Here is a 13894-nt window from a genome sequence, read left to right on the forward strand (position 1 = left end):
CATTTTTCTGTTGCTTTTCAGTTACCTTTGCCTGTTTAATTAAAACATACAAAATAATAAACCATAAATACGCTTTGATGTAATTTGGTTTTATCATTGGATAATTACTGATTGATAATGGTTGGACACTTTATGGCCAACAAGGCCACTGATAGAGTAGGAACCAAAATTACGTGAATTAAAAATTAGCAATTTTAATTCTAATGAGTGCCACTTTTTTCCTCTGTAGAAACAAAACTGGTATCAATTGCACAGAAATGTTATCCTTCTTATTGTTGGTGGCGAGGGTGTTGTTGATGTGAAAGACTAGAAATAAAATCTATATAAGCTAAGCTCTGAGTTACCTGCAAATATAAAAAGGCAGTTTTCACATATATTATTAATATCTCAGTGATTGGAATTGGAGAATGGATGATTTGTACTTTAATGGCTTAATCCTTAATTCTTAATGACAGATCTTGGTAGATTTAGGTATGTTTGGCAGAAATGACGTTACAAAGTTCAGGAGAGACTTGAATTATTCAGCATCACTGGTAAAAATAAATAAATAAATAAATAAATAACCCTTGTCATTTAACCACTGAGAATGATAGAAGAAAGGTGATGTTTCTCTAACACATACACAGAAACAACTTCCTAGAGAGAGATCTGAAAGAACACTCTAGCACTCTGTTCTTCTCGGCTTTAAGCCAAATTTGCCTCCAGCTTTCATAGGAGAGAAAACTCAGTTCAGTTTTCATGACTTACATACAAATCAGGTGTAACAAAATTGCTTCATAAAAAATTTATAGATCTAAACTTGTTCCTGTTCCCTCAAACTGAAATTAACTCAACTCACTTTTCCTGGCTTATATTACTTTGATAAGTGATCCCTGTACACTTCCTCTGGCACTTCTCAGTAATGACTGCTACAATTTCAAAGGTAATTTTTATCCTCTTCCATTCATCTACAGCTTATTTCCCAAGAATTTCCTTTATGATTTTGTGTAAAGAGGAATGAAGCAGTAATCATGAGAAGTGTTTATTCTTTCATATTTTTAAAAAGTATTTGTTTGCTATCCAATAGATGACCTCATAACCCTTCAAGTTTAGGACATCATCAAGAAAGCAGCTCCTCCCTTGACCTGTACCATGGTCTTTTAAACAGTTAGCCAAAGGTTGATGGCCACGGGGCAGCAATTACTTTGCTTTCTCCCAATTGATTGTATTTCACAGTACTTTGAGGGTCTCAAAAAACATTAGCTGTGTCATTCAAGGAATCACGAAACCTGTTCTAATGATGGAGCTAATTTAGTTCCCAGTATCTTATCTTAATCAAATTTAAATGAGATATGTGATGCTGTCTAGTGTAAAATAGTTTCTTCGCATTCATGTCACACTGTGCTATCAAGGAGCAATGTTTTTATAGTAGTTATTTTTACACTGACTGCAATAATGAGAGAATCGTTGACTTATGAGACCCAGAAAGCAGATAAACCTGAGGTTGGTATTTATGTAACTGTTGTCAATTGTTTATACTGTTTATTATGACCTTTCTCTTTTCTAGAAAGGTCATAATAAAGAATGATTATTCTTAGTTCCAAATAGAGAAGAACACCGGAAAGTAATTGGCTGAAAATTGAATAGCAAGTATTATCATATATTTAACAATGCCTTTCATATAGTAGTTACCCAGTGAAGTAAGAAAAGTCACAGGAGAGAAGAAGAGAGGAGAGGTGAGAGGAGATAAGGGAGGGAAGCTGAAAGAGAAGATAGAGTGACGTAACTGCTATTATAATTTTTTTAAATCAAAGTCCTCTCCGCTGTACTCTTCCCTGTTAAAATCAAATTCTACCTCCCTGAAAAGAATTGATGTCCTTCTTTTAAATGTGTAATCAGGCATATACTCTAAAATGATAGTAAGTTGCCCTCTTTGCTCGATCTAGTAATTTCTTTGATTTAATTCTGTAACCAAACAGTATCTGAAAGTGGGATAGAACATTTTTATATGCCGCAGAGTACTGGTTACACATAGGGTCTTAGACTCCTGGCTTACCTTATGACAGACTCTGCCTCTACCCAAACCCTTTCTGTGTTTTGCAATTTCATTTCACATACCATATACAAATAAAAGCAGCATAATAAAGTCATTGAGAGATAACATTATGCAGTTATAATGATGGGGTAATATATGGAAGTTTCCTGATTTAGTCTTCTCTGTCATTGCACAGCAATAACTATCTAACGTCATGTAATATCTTAAATTTATACTAAGATCCAAACATTGCAATGTGTCTTAAAAATAGACTTATTAGTAAAATATAAAGGCATATTCATTATCTAATAATTACTCAGAAAATAATATTCTAGGTGGGTATGATTAGATCAACAAAATTCTAAGTTACATTTTTCTAGCAGTTTTCTGTCAGTTATGGGAGATGTATTTTTCACTAAAAAAGTAAATATTATGGGGTGCGTGGGTGGCTCAGCCATTAGGCGTCTGCCTTCGGCTCAGGTCATGATCCCAGGGTCCTGGGATCGAGCCCCGCATCGGGCTCCCTGCTCAGCTGGAAGCCTGCTTTCTCCCTCTCCAACTCCCTCTGCTGGTGTTCCTGCTCTCGCTGCCTCTCTGTCTGTCAAATCAGTAAATAAAATCTTTAAAAAACAAAAAGTAAATATTATATGTATTATTATATATATGATGATTACAACATATATATGTGATTCAAAACCAAACTAAAAGATATACTTCAGACTAACATGATTTGTCAATTATAAGCAAAGTCTGTGAAAGAGAAAATAAAGGAAACAGGCAGCATGTGGGATTTAGAAACAGATAAATTTTGAAAGAAATCAATGTCCGAGATCTTCCTAATATTTCCTTTGTGGTTAATCTTGGAAGCTCTTTAGTTGTGGGGGGACTCTTCTTCTGAAACACCATCTCAGTTTGTCTGCCTGTTCTTTAAATACAATGCTGTATATAAAACACCTCTTTTGACATTTTTACCTGAGCTTCTCTCCATTGCATTCCATGTGTTAGGGTCAAAATAAATGGCAACAATGGAGAGACTCAATCCTGTGAGACTCCCTGTCTGCTTACACTGAATCAGATAACAAGAGGTATATGAATACGTGGGGACTCAAACACCAGATTTGCAATCATTAAATGTATAATTGATAATGATATGTACTATTAATTATTTTTTTACCATTTGAAAAAAGATCTGGATGAGTCTTATACTCAAATAGCCAGATTTTTTCATATCTTCATGAGTGTCCCCTGACTCACAAAGTTAGGAAATGAGTTCACAATCCAGTTTTCTATAAACTGATAACAGATTCAACTAGACCATTTCTATAGCAAAGGCCTTACAGAGCTGAGCCAATATTAAAATGTCTTCAAAGTCCATTAACCATGATTATCAATATTTTCCTTTCCATATTTCATGTGAAAACCTATCTGATATGGAGTTAGGGCAAATATTACATGCACTGTTATTCAGGCAAAAATTTTTCTTATTTAGAAGGCATATAGTTTAAATGGTAGAAATAAGTTAGGAATGCTAAGTAAGGTTGAAACTGCAGTGAATCTCAGTTCTAAGAGTATAATATTATCAGATTTTGATGCATACAGAGGACTGCAGAAAAGCAGTAACACAAATATATAAGACTAAGTGGCAGACTTGGAAGGAATATACAATAAGGTAAGGAAAAATGGCATTAACTCAGTATGCCAAGGGAAATCAACAGTGGAAAATTATATAACTTTTAAATACAATCAAACTGCAGTTCAGAAAAATCAAAGTAAACCATTTCATTTTTTATATGTTTAGGCATTCTAAAAAAGGTCAGTAACTTTGCTTGAGATCCATAATTTGACATTTCAAAATTAATCATTTCTGACTAAATAATTTCTATAGTTTGGCTATAGTTCATCTGAGGATGATTATTCTTTTTGTATTTTTCTGTAGTATGTATGACAATTGGCCTTATTTTATCTGTAACAAAATATTTTTGCAATCAGTGTACATAAGGTTAAGAGATGGTGGTTTACTTTTTAAGTAAAAGATCTTCAAGGGGAAAAAGCTCTTTAATTTAAGGGTTTATATTTTCTACATTTCTGCAGTTGATAATGTTGCCAATTACCCTGAATGAGGTGTGTGTTAATGAGTGTTTGGAAGTACCTACTTAAACCAAAAGCTAATTATAAAAGATATAGGAAAAACTGGATTAAATGTGCAAAGTAAAATCCTGAATAAATGATTCAAAATGTGAACTATGGTTAAAAAAAAGGAAAAACTTTCATTTGGATTCCTAACTCCTGGTTTCTTTATTCCTTGCCATTTGAGTGGTTCCAAATAGGATCCAATAGGCCTTAATCAATACTCATTTGTGCAGTTCTCCCTAGAGAACTCTCCTCCTCGAAATTTTGTGCATCTGCAGGCTTCAGAAGGAAACTCTGCAGAGCTGCAACTATTAAAAAAAAAAACTAGGATGCGGAATCTGGGGCAAGAGTGGGCAGAAGACCAATATGATTCTATTTCAGGACTGAGAAGTGGCCTAGAAAAGAAAGGGTCACTGATAAAATGACAGAGAGACCACACCCAGCCAACAGAAGCACAAGGAAGGTGAAATAAGTGATTGTATTTCTAGTCATACACCAATAAACAACCCCTTTAAAATATTTTCACACTGTTATTGCTACACTAGAGGGTTATTTAAAAACACCTTGTGGGATATACTGATAGTTTCCAAAACCTGTGCAAGAGGGGCTGGCCAGATAATGTCAAGGTTGCGTTCAATCTGCTTCCTCCATTGCTTGACGCCATTGGTTCCAAAGACCATGGTTCTTTGGCTTACCTGAGGAGAAATACCCGAAAGATTAGAAAATAATTTAAAACTTTAAGGAAGACAACTTGAAGATAACACTTGGGATAAGAAAAGTTAGGATGGGAGCATACACAAAATTGAAGGTCTAATTCCAACTTTCAAGTAACATTCAGTTTATAAAAACTTTAATCTATTGCAATTTAGGAGTTTAAGGACTCTTATGGAGTCCTGATATTGTAGTAGGAGAGGTCATAGACTCAGATTCCTAATGGATTATACTTTGTTTCTTGGCCAAAGTAACAGACTCTTCACCAAGAAAATTGACTTATGATCATATATGTAAATATTTGCATATTTTGGGAGGCCTCTGGACACCTTGAAGTCCATAAATGAAGAATCTCAGGTTCTTAAAAACTCAATGTTTTTACATAAAGTTATGTTTAGTTGACATAAATGAGCATCATTATCTTTATGCAAAATTGACAGTGCATTTAAAAACAGAGCTTCAGGATGCATTTGATATCAAATTCTTGAATATTTACAAAGAGAATTTCTTTTTTTTTTTTTCTACGGACGTGAAAAATATTAAAAGAATCTTTAAGTGATCTCCAGATTTTTTACTAGTTCTTTTTTACTTCGTCTTTACTAGTACTTTTTACTATTTTCAGATTCTTTAAATAGTTCTAGCCTTTGACCTTAGCTATGCATTCTTAATAGCATAAATGTTTCTTTTTCTTAATATCATTTGAAGAAGTTTGCATCTTAAAAATCTGGTCCTTATTTATATGACTGTTTAAATTCTCGGTTGCGAATATATATCTACACCCTAGAGATCTTCATGCTTCCTTTACAAATTGTGTCATCTATTTTTTATGCTATTCAAAGAAACTGTCAACACTTCCAAAAGATTCATCCCAGAATCATTTTCTTTTCACAAAGAAAAATTCTAAAAAAACTTTATACAGCTTGCTAAATTAGCTGAATATCCATATGAATCAGTGTTTAATCTTTGTGTTGGTGGGAATTGTTGTGTCTGTGTGTGTTCACCTTAATTGGAAACATGATAAGTAACCGAGCTGCTCAAATGCCTTTTCCTCTCCCACACGGCTACATGCATGGCCTCATGGGCTGCTGGGCCACTTAAGAACGAACATAAGTAAGTGGGAATAGACCAACCCTGTTATAAAACATGTCAAATCTCAGCATTCATTCTTGTGCCTTGTAGGAAAAGCATGGTAGAAGTTGCTTGGTGGCACAGTGTTTGCTTTTCCCAGTTCTGTACATGGAGGTCTTAAAGAAAGTGTAATTAGCAAAACTGAACTTTCTTTTTTTCCTTTTTAATTAAATCTCTTGTAAAAATTACAGAAAAGACTCAAAAATAAGTAGAAAAAAGGAAAGTAGTTGGTAGTTTAGCTTATATGATAGATGTGCTTCATTTAGTAAGTGCTTTCCGCATTATAATTAAAATTTTGCCATAAATAACCTATGTAGTTGGTATTAAATATATCCTCTCTAGACATTTGCTTTATTTTTAAATTTTGTGTTGATTTTCTTTTGATTAGTGAATGACAGATAAGACCAAAAAACAATATTTGATTAGTTATGTAACCGTAAGACACTTCTGAAGCCAGAAACGGAAGCATAACATTTGAAACGCTCTTGGAAAATATGATACCTTCTCTCAAAAGCTCCAAGACTCTCTCCTAAAACATTTCTTTGTAAAGGAACCTCAGAATCATTATCATAAATTGATGTGTGAGGATGTGGAAAGCAAAATCTAAAGGTTTTTCCAGCAAGTTTCCTTAGCATGTATTTCCTGTTTCTATAGAATATTACAGTGCTTTAGGAGGCTTTAAAATCATAGAACTTCTCAAGGACAAAACATCTTTGGGAGCAACACAGTGTCCAGTCCATAATAATTTGCAGGATGTGTTTCTAAGATGAGGGACAGACATTTAGGGTAATGCTTTATGTCTCTAAATTACTAATGGAGACGCAAGTACCATTTGGGGGTGTAACAAGATGGTCAAGCACTCAGACTCTGGAGCCAATCTCCTGGCTTCAAACCTTGGCTCTGTCGGTTGCTCACTGTGCATCCTTGGACACGTTGCTTAAACTTTCAATGCATCTGTTATCTGAGCTGTTAAATTGAACTAGTAATTATATTCACCACAAGTGTTGGTATGAGGATTAAATGAGTTAGCACATATAAAACTCTTAGAACAGTGCCTGGCATATTAGAAAAACTTATTTTTTTAAAGCTAGTCATTATGTGGTAAGTTAAATGTAGTATCTATTGTTAAATTATCTACACAAAAGGTTTTCACAGAAAATAAAAAACAAAGGCAGCATAAAATTATTTATTTGACATGTGGTTTAATTTTTTTTTAAGATTTGTTTATTTATTTCTAGAGAGACTGGAGGGAAGGGCAGAGGGAGAGGGAGAGAATCTTCAAGCAGACTCCCCGCTGAGCATGGAGAATGACTCAGGGCTCGATCTCATGACCCATGCAATCATGACCTGAGGCCAAACCAAGACTCAGATGCTTAACTGACTAAGCCATCCAGGCACCCCTGGTTTAATTTGGTTTTGAACTTAGATATTACACTATATTTCAAGTCGTGAGAATTGTCTGATGCATTTTGTTCTTCGCTACCTAGTGGTAATTAAATAATTGATCATACAATAATTAATTATATACAATAATCAATTAATTATTGTATAATCTTTTCTTTCACAATGGTTGAAAGCAAAAAGTCATACATCAGATAATTTCTAAACATGTACTTTTAATTTGATCATTGTCATTATAATACTTTTGTAAATATGGATGCAATACAAAATCAAGAAAGCCATTCTTAAAAATGCATATGTCATTAAAATTTTGCAATATGGTTAGTGTCTTATAGTGGAAACAAAATCTAACATTAGGCATCTTTGGCAGTAACTTTCATTGTCAACAAGACACTTCTAATTAAGGAGAAGTCTTTTTGCCCATATGGTAATTTTCAGTAGAAAGGCTAGTACTGAATATTACTGAAGTTAATTGATGCAGATGGTATGCCACAGCTCTCTGGAACTGGCAGGAAAATTACGTTTCATTTCTTTAGCCTCACACCTTTCATTTACTCTGAAACAAATCTAGATTAAGAAATGCCACAGTTTTCATAAATGCAATCCCTCCTCCTAATTTCTGCTCAGCTGTTTTGCCAGTGGATAAAATAATTTATTCTTTAGCATTTCTCTCAGGGCATTTGGATCATACCTAAATTTAAAAAATGAAATAAAGAAATTAAGACAAAGCATGGAACCAAATCAACATAGTTATAGAGATTCAGGGGTTTCAAATAGCTTTAAGGTTAAAATCAGTTCCAAGTTGGGGCACCTGTGTGGCTCAGTCGTCAAGCATCTGACTTCGACTCAGGGCGTGATCCCAGAGTCCTGGGATTGAGTCCCGCATCAGGCTCCCTGCTCCGCTGGGAGCCTGTTTCTTCCTCTCTCGCTCCCCCTGCTTGTGTTCCCTCTCTCACTGGCTGTCTCTCTCTTTGTCAAATAAATAAATAAAATCTTTTAAAAAAATCAATTCCAAGTTAACCATAAAACATATTGTTACAGGTACAAATATGTAGGGTACAGAAGATGCAACATGGCTTGTTAGATAGGAATAAGAATCTATTTCTTACACTAGCTATTCCCAAGAAACTGTATGTTATAGTAAGTCATTTAAAATAAGAAAATACCCATTTGGATTATGTTACTCTACTCTAGGAGAAACCATTTTGTTCTTTAAAGCAACTTTGAACCTGTCGATTCCAGGTGTATAGGATTTTTTTTATTATTATGTTCAGTTAGCCAACATATAGTACATCATTAGTTTTTGATGTAGTGTTCAGCGATTCATTCATTGCCTATAACGTGCGGTGCTCATCACAACACGTGCCCTCCTTAATACCCATCACCCAGCTACCCCATCCCCCCGCCCTTCTGCCCTCTGCAATCTCAGTTTGTTTCCTGGAGTTCAGACTCTCTCATGGTTTGTCTCCCTCTCTGAATTCTTCCCATTCAGTTTTCCCTCCCTTCCCCTGTGGTCCTCCGAGCTATTCCTTATGTTCCGCATGTGAGTGAAATCAGGTGTATAGGATTTAAATAGACTTTTGAGACCATCAAGGAAACTCCTAAATATACTGATTGTAGTCATTTTCGATTATGAATCTTTTTAACTCTGAAAGCCACTTCTTAATTTAGGATTCAAAATGTAGGCCAGTAAGGTAAGATGTGATATTTGCATTTATCCATTCATTCTTTAAGCTGTTACTGGGTGATTCAGTATTTAGTATAATGTACTATTCTCTGTGTTTTAAACACATCATCTCATTTAATCTCACATATAACACAATGGCAGAAGTGTTATTACTATGTAATAATATGTAATATACAAATATATAAATGCATATGAATATGGAGACAGGCAGTAACATAAGTGAGTTATGAAAGTTCACTTGTCCAAAGTGCAAAAGCCTTCAATATTACATTGTCTGACTCTAATCCCACAACTTCTAATTGCACTGTGCTGAGCACACAAGGGATAATGTAACCAATCATCCAAATTGGCCTGAGACATGAGAATTTCAGTGCTAAAACTGGGAATTTACTATATTACATAAAATGTGTAACTAGTGATCATTTTTACTTTGCCATAGGATATAAAAGAATTTTCATGTCAATACCAAACTACAATAAAATATGGAAATGATCCATTTTTATAAAACTATTTTTTGCTACATGACGGACAAATATAATAAGAAGGAGGAAGCAGATAATTGTGCACAAAAAGGGAGGGAAGCAAATGTACATCCACATTTTTAAGTGCCAACAATTGCCAGACGCTGTGCTAAGTATACGTTTTCTCATCTAATTCTTTGAAAACCATATGTAGTAGGGAATATTATCCTCATTTTATAAATGCAAAAACTGAGAGAGTGAAAATAACTTGCCCAAGATCATGTAGCTAATAGGCAGCAGGGCTAAAACTTGAAGTTTTCTTTGTCTTCAAATCCATATGTTGTACAAGGCAAAGAATTTAGAATTTATTAATTTGCCATTCTGTTATTTCAGTAACTCTTTTCTTGGTCTAGAATTAGTCATAGAGAGCATCTTTATGTGTGTATTCCTTCTGGCATTCCATTTAAAAAAAATGAAACTCAGTGCCTATCCTGTGCCTAGTTCGGTGCTCAACACTGAATTTGCTGAGAAGAGCTATGCACAATTTCTGACCTCAGGGCATTGTAGAGTGGGGGGCAGACACCTCCATAGTAAACACCAATACCATACCATAAGTGTGTCATATTACTGTTTGATTAAGATGTAAAGGGAGGAGAAAGCAAACAACCAAGTCTTCCTAAAAGGGAAAGAGATTCATAGAATTGACAGTGGAGACAGTATTTAAGCTGTACTTTTTCCTTGTTAAGTATATGATTTTACAGTGAGAAGGCAGTCTTCCAGGGAAGAGAGGGAGGTACAAGTCAAGTCACACTTCATGAATTGTAAGTCCCCTAGAGAATGTGAAAAACAGGAAGTAGGGGGCTGGGGGAGGTAAAAATGACACTAGAACATACGTAGAGGAGAGATTGTGAAGGATTTTATTGCCAAGCAGTTTAGACTTTAATCCTGCAGCATACAAAACAATAAGTAAAACAGGTTTTTAAAGGAGGAGATGAGGCATTAGCTCTTTATAGTAATTGACTGTTTACCTATTTCTGTTCCCCTTTCCACTATACACTCCATGAAAGCAAGAATCTTGTATTGATTGAGGATTTGTTTTGTTTTGTTTTGTTTTTAGAGAGAAAGAGCACAAGCACACATCCGAGGGGGGAGGGGCAGAGGGAGAAGATGAGGGAGAGAATCTTAAGCAGACTCCACGGAGCCTGATGCAGGGTTCAGTGTCATGACCCTGAGATCATGACCTGAACCAAAATCAAGAGTCAGACACTTAACCAACTGAGCCACCCAGGCACCCCTGTTGGAGGATCATTCTTTGGAAACCAGAGGAGTACTTGATATATAGTAGGCATTAAAAAAATGTTTGATGCATCACTAAATATTTGAAATAAAGGTTATATAAGCGTTAGCAAGTATAACCAGTAACTGATGATTGTAATAAGTGAAGCAAGAGAAGACAAAGGCAGAATATGGGCAGAGATAATTTTATATAGAACCAGCACAACTTAATAACTTATGGACTAACAGGGGTTTGATAAAGTGAGAAGTCCAATATTACAGTAGGATTTCAAACCTGGGTAACTAGATGGATGGTGATGTTTTAACCCCAACAGGAATATAGGAGGGAAAAAAAGTTAAGAGGAAATGTTAAAAGATTTGATTTGAATTCACTTGAGCATAAGATTCCTTTGGTACATGATCTGATAATGGACCAGGCAACAGTATAGGGGAAAAATCATACCCCAATTTTAGGACTTATCTTGTGAATAAAAATAGTTATTTAAGGGGCGCCTGGGTGGCGCAGTCGTTAAGCGTCTGCCTTTGGCTCAGGGCGTGATCCCAGAGTCCTGGGATCGAGCCCCGCATCAGGCTCCTCTGCTGGGAGCCTTCTTCTTTCTCTCCCACTCCCCCTGCTTGTGTTCCCTCTCTTGTTGGCTGTCTCTGTCAAGTAAATAAATAAAATCTTTAAAAAAAATAGTTATTTAATATATTATAACTTTGTTCAAATTTAGGTCATCCATATTTTGAATGCCTTAGAGGGATAAGAAAATTATTTATTCTCAAATCCATTTGAGATCATAATTATAATTCACTATCTCTACAGCAGAAAGGGGGGAGGTAGAAATAGGTTAAAAATGCAACCTGTCAATCCAAGTTATCACCACAAATTTTATTACATGGTAGACAAAATAATGACATGATAGAATGTTAAATAAACCAGAATTGATTTAAATCTGTAATAGAGTTTGGAGGTCACTGAGATTTCTTTAGATTCTTGATATCACTGACAGCATATTAGAAATGGCCAAGCTATTTGATACAAAATACTACATCCAGCAAAAACTCATTACTTTTATGAAAATGTTAAATTTCTGTAATCCCCTTCTTTCACAGATCTTCTTGAGGCAAACAAACAAAAACACTATTTCACTCGCAAAATATTTTCAAGTTTCCTCACAACATTTGGAGAATGCTTTTCTTCTCTTTTCTTTAACAACACAAGAAAAATATACTCTTACCATCATGTGTTTTCTCACCACCACCCATATCAAAATCATCTTAAGTATTGGGCAACTTCAAATTTTTCAGGAAAAAAAAATTAGTCAATAGTCCATTGAAGTCCCAATTAAAGAAAATAATTTTCTCTATAACAGAAAAAGATCATCTGGGATTTCGTGATTCCATGTGTTCAGGTTATAAATAAGTGATTTCTTCCAAGGTTTTGATTCCAATGCAGTGTAAGATATACATAACCATTTCTGGGCTATTTTTGAAGGAAAATGAAAGAAATTCAGTTTTTGTGTAGAAGTGCTTTTCTTTTTTTTTAAGATTTTATTTATTTATGTGACAGAGAGACAGCCAGCGAGAGGGAACACAAGCAGGGGGAGTGGGAGAGGAAGAAGCAGGCTCCCAGCGGAGGAGCCTGATGTGGGACTCGATCCCGGAACGCCGGGATCACGCCCTGAGCCGAAGGCAGATACTTAACGACTAAGCCACCCAGGTGCCCCTAGAAGTGCTTTTCAAAATTTCTTAAATTGATGAGGCTTCTAAAAAAGGTCTCGGAATTTTGGGACTTGACTAACATTCAAGAATCTTGGAATTTGTCCACCGACTTCAGTACAGTGCAAATACTAAGTTAATTCTGTGATTCTGTGACATGAGGCCTTTGGGAAACTGGCTAAAATTGTAAAAAAAAAAAAAAAAAGGTGAGAAAAGCTGAAATATTTTGAAAATATAAAAAGAATTAATCACCTCCAAATATATTTTCCAAGAGCAATAATGTATTGTGTAATTTTTACATATTTGAAAATAAGACAAAGCACTGTTTACCAATAGACTTCTGTCACCTAGCCACATTTTGGAAGCCACAGGCCATCCTGTCATAATTTCCCTTATACTTATCTATTTTGATAATAAAATGTGATCATAGACTGTAAAGTTGCTTGTAATCCTCACAGTGTAGCTAACCTCCCTATAGAAAACCACTAGGAAACAAATTACAGGTTAGATGCCAGCAGTATTCTAATAAAACAGCTCCTTAGTTTAATAATAGCAGCTCTAAACTGATGTTACTGCACAAAATACAAAAGATGCAGAGCTTAGGTGTGAAACTTCTAATTCACAAGAAACCGGGGGAGTCTTCATTTGACTCTTTATTATCTTTAATGAGAAGATGAAACTTGTCACTGATGAATTTCAAGATTGCATAAAGTATCTCCCAAGGAGTTATAGATAGAACTAATTTCAAAGTACTTGGTATTCACATATATTAGAATCTTGCTCAAATACTTAAGTGTTACTCTCTAAGGAATTAGGAAAATCGTTGAGAAAAATTAACTTGTTACTATAAAGCACCTACTCTGCTCTTTTACGGGACGTTGCTTTGAGAAACCTAGTGAACGGGATACATAGCCTCTGTGGGAAGTTAAGAGAGAGAAACAACCTCACATAGAACCAGGTACAACATTTCATAATGCAGACAACAGATGTGATGGGAATGCCACTATAGGAAATATCACCATGGAGGACTTTCAAGGAAAAGGTGCAGTATATAAATTCTGGGGAGATGTGAGATGAAATTAGGGAGAGAAGCAAATCGGTAGATAATCCTGGGAGGGGAATACCAAAAGGAAAGAGGAGACAGGATTGAACCAGTATAGATGATAATGACAGCTATTGGAACAGGAAATGGTAGGGCTAATTAGGAGAGATGAGGTCCAACACAGAAGGATGAACCTTACAGCTTTGATCTATAAATTATGTCTGAGAGGCACCTATGGCATAAAAGTTAAGAGCTTAAGCTTGGAGACACTCTGACTGACACTGCCACTAACCAGCTGTTTGACTCTGGACAAGTACTTTAAT

General features: G+C 35.2%; 1 protein-coding gene across 1 annotated transcript in view; it reads left to right on the plus strand.

Annotated features, from left to right (window-relative positions):
- The window catches only part of EPHA6 (EPH receptor A6), an 829344-nt gene that overhangs the window by 691353 nt on the left and 124097 nt on the right, over positions 1–13894 (plus strand). The gene's annotated exons all lie outside the window — the stretch shown is intronic.

The sequence above is a fragment of the Ursus maritimus genome, unplaced genomic scaffold, assembly GCF_017311325.1.
Source record: "Ursus maritimus isolate PB19 unplaced genomic scaffold, ASM1731132v1 scaffold_4, whole genome shotgun sequence".
Classification (NCBI taxonomy): domain Eukaryota; kingdom Metazoa; phylum Chordata; class Mammalia; order Carnivora; family Ursidae; genus Ursus; species Ursus maritimus.